Consider the following 3,821-nt stretch of genomic DNA (forward strand, 5'->3'; position numbering starts at 1 on the left):
TGCCATCCATAGTTCCATGGGTACTACTGGAATCCTATTCAGAGCATTGGGTTTGAATGGAGTGGTCGCAGCCTTTCGATAAATCAAACCAACATTGATCGAACCCAAAGAGGATTAGCGAACTTATCAATTTACCAGTACAATCAAGTGTAGTGAAAGCATGATTCAGACCAAAATAAAGCTTTTAATTATACCAACTGTTGAGCTAACTTAGGTTTAGGGAGGATCAGAACACACGAGGATTACAAGAAATTTGGAAGTAGATAGGGAAGAACAGGAGAGTTCCGAGAATGGGCGGGTGGGATTGAAAATTACTCTCTTCGTTCCTAAACATAATTCTTTTTAGAGATTTCAATATGGGCTACATGCGAAGAAAAATGAATGAATCTACACTCTAAAATACGTCTATATACATCCATATGTAGTCTATATTGAAATCTCTAGAAAGACATATTTAGGAACGGAGGAAGTATATTTCAGTATGAACGATTCACTAGCACATTAAATAACCCACGCACACGCCCACGCCCACACACACACACAAGCACACGTACAACTCCCACACGATTCTAATTCTGACGTCTAAAACACATTGGTCTAGCCCATCCCCTCGTCATCTTCAGTATGCACTTTGTCGGTCCTGACAGTGACTGACCTGCAGACACAAGAAAAATGAATCACAATTAATACTATTTGTACAGGAATGAGGAAGAAAGGATATAGTATAACTTTTTCCATAACAAAAGTACATAACCCAAAATAGAAAAGCTGAAACATGTGAAAGGATGTAAGAGAAAAGACAACTATTCCAATTAAAGGACAACTGTAGAATTCTTAGAATGCAAAAGTTAATTATACAAGAAGAAATATATCCTAGATTGAGCTAAATCTGGTGTAGGGAATTAAACACAAAGCAAAAACATAGAGCTCCCTATGAACATTTGATTTTTTAAAAGGGACACAGTAACTGTTAAGTGCTTACGGCTTTAGAGAATGAAATGTCCAAGTCAAACAACTACTCACCAGTCACACCTCAGAGTGAAAAGGTAATTCATCAAAGGAAATCCGAAGGAAGTGTCACAAAGTGTGATAGAAATTGAAACCTTGAACTGCCACCCATTTAATAATGCAAGTGGAGAACTCGAACATGCACTAACTTGGCTTTTCCACTCATTAATAGACCCTGTCAATAGAAGTGTGAATCTTTATTAAAGCATTTCTGCTTAATCAAGCCTCATTATCATCAATACGAGAAACTAAGCCTTCTGTATGATGTTTGAGAAACTACAAAGAATAAATGATTTTTTTACTCAAATGCAAATGGCGAGCCTAAACACTAACGTCCAAATTTATCAAATTTCATGAAGAAAAGTTAGTTTTTCTTAGAATTTTTTTTAGTTTGTCAATTAAATGAAGTCATTGTTGGAGTGCTTAGTCAGACAATGGCAATTTGGAGATTAAGGAGCTACAGTGGAGTATTACAGTTTTTGCAGAAAAAAATTCCATCAATGATGAAACCATGGTTTTGGTTCGATTGCTATCAACAAGAGCGCATTCGTACACGGATCACTCGAGATCGAATAATTATCTTCTGAAGCAACAAATATAATGCTTCAAGAAACCAAGACCTTCTCTTATACGTGCCAGTCCATAGAAAGATGGTACCAATCTGTAGAAAATTACCAAATAGATGCATACAAAACACAGAAACATTGACTACTATGGGTTTTCATGATCGACAAAAGATAAGTAACACTACAATTTCCACCTATGTACCAAGATCTCATGGAAGCAACAAATTTGCAAGGCATCTAATTCTACCAGTTTAATTGAAAACTCTAATACCATCAGTGGAGGAGCAAAGTAATACTCACAGGTTGAGTAGCTCAGTGCGTTTCTGACAACGGCGTGAGCATCAACGTCTAGTGCCACTGATCAACCAGCACAGAGATGGCGCATAAGATGAGGAGATGGGAGATCAGTGTCAGCAGGAGAGATCATCAGAACAGTGTTGTTGTACATAGGGGTAGCGCGAGCAGCAAGGAAAAAGTCATGCAAGTAGGCTATGCTGCGCTTGAGAGACTGGAGAAACCATGGAAGCACCTTAGCAAAATGTGAAGTGGGACGCCGCCCGACTGGAAGCTTTGTTTCAAGATGCATGAAACCAAACTCCGTCCCTTGATAGAAATTCAAGCAGAACAAAATATAGGTCACATAAAGAAAAAATAAAGCATAGTTAAACACAACTCTGATGTATTCACTTAAAATAGGGTGATAATGATCTAAAGAAAACAACGATCATCAAGGATGTCTCACCTTGAAACACCCTGCTGAATTAAGGTTTGTTCTAAAATAAACAACTAAAAGATATAAAATATTTAAAGCATTACAGTGACATGGTGTTTTGTTTTTCTTCACAAACTAACATGATCAGGATCGCGCAACATGGAGAAACAAACATTCCTCATGTTTTTCTTTTTTTGCTTTCAATTCACTGAAGGAAAGTAAACACCCGGTGTTGTGTGTGACTCTCCCACACCCAAGGGGAAGACAGGTCCATGAGCTCTGACCACCCACAACCAGACTGCATGATCTAGCGTAAAGGCACTGCTTGCTGCTACCTCGGCTCCCCAACCATCACAACGGCAGGTTTGCGTCGACTTGCACACAAAACCACGTCTCTACTGGCTGCAACATAACCGTGTCTTCCTATGTGGTTACCACACTCCTCTTTGATGTCCCTCCATCTCTCTCTCCTTCTCCCTCCTCTCAACTACCAGCACAAGGGACAAAGAATAGCATGGAAAACAGCACTCATCAACTCTTAACTACAACCCTTAGAGGCATATCATCATAAATGTTGTTTGTAAAGGAGGAGCCAAGACAACATCTCAAAAGCTTATAGACCATGAACACCATCCTGTGACAAGCCTCGGATTTCACAGGTCTGGCCTGCAACTTTACAATAGTTTTGCTAGAACTGAGTGTCATGGTCCAAATGTAGCAGTAGGACAAGAAGAAGTGGTTGAGGCCAAACCTGCACAAAACTATCCATCTTGAGCAATGAGATACCATAGAGGTTAAGTGGCATCAGCGAGTTGACAAGGCCTCCCTGATTGCAGTGCAACCAAGAGCTCCCTGGTGATGGAGTCATCAAAACGGAGCTGTGCATCTCTAGGGGTCATCAAAATAGAGCAAAATATCCATTTCAGTAGTAAAGAGAAAAGTTACGAAAGAAAACTTTTCACACAAAATCAGAACATGGATCCATATCAGAGATAGAATACTTTTCACAAATAATCAGAATTGAGATCCATATCAGATCATGAAAAGTTTTCACTGAGTCAGTACCGATAATGATATGAACCAGTTTTTTAGACTATAAGATATGAACCAGTTTATAGAAAGAAACTGCAGTAATGAAGATTAAATGTGTAAATTGCAGCAATGAACTACCAGAATCGATTAAACTGGAATTTCAAATAACATATACAGAGGCACTATAGTTCAATTACGACATAATCAGAATCGATTAAACTGGAATTTCAAATAACATATACAGAGGTACTATAGTTCAATTACGACATAATCATATTCTCACAATCCGAGCTAAAAACAGTACTCAGTGTGATGAGAAGAAACGTTGTAGGTAGAGAGGCCAGTGAAGACACAGATCGAGGTGGGTGTGGCCAGCGATGATGTAGCAACAAGGTCGCCATGTACATAGACATCAATGAGTGATAGTGCTTAGGAGGGAGGAGGTGGCCACCACCACTCACCTTCTCCAGCTCATCATCGTCGTCATCAATATAATTATTCTG

The 3,821-nt window shown here is 39.1% G+C and overlaps 1 long non-coding RNA gene across 1 annotated transcript; it reads right to left on the bottom strand.

Annotated features, from left to right (window-relative positions):
* Positions 1–551: 551 nt before the first annotated feature.
* Positions 552–2,176, bottom strand: LOC123185530 (uncharacterized). The gene is made up of 4 exons (XR_006493423.1): positions 2,104–2,176; positions 1,875–1,931; positions 1,024–1,183; positions 552–655 (listed from the first exon to the last, which is right to left on the bottom strand). It is a non-coding gene; the product is annotated as an uncharacterized lncRNA (long non-coding RNA).
* Positions 2,177–3,821: the final 1,645 nt, after the last annotated feature.

Source organism: Triticum aestivum, chromosome 2A (genome assembly GCF_018294505.1).
Source record: "Triticum aestivum cultivar Chinese Spring chromosome 2A, IWGSC CS RefSeq v2.1, whole genome shotgun sequence".
Taxonomy (NCBI): domain Eukaryota; kingdom Viridiplantae; phylum Streptophyta; class Magnoliopsida; order Poales; family Poaceae; genus Triticum; species Triticum aestivum.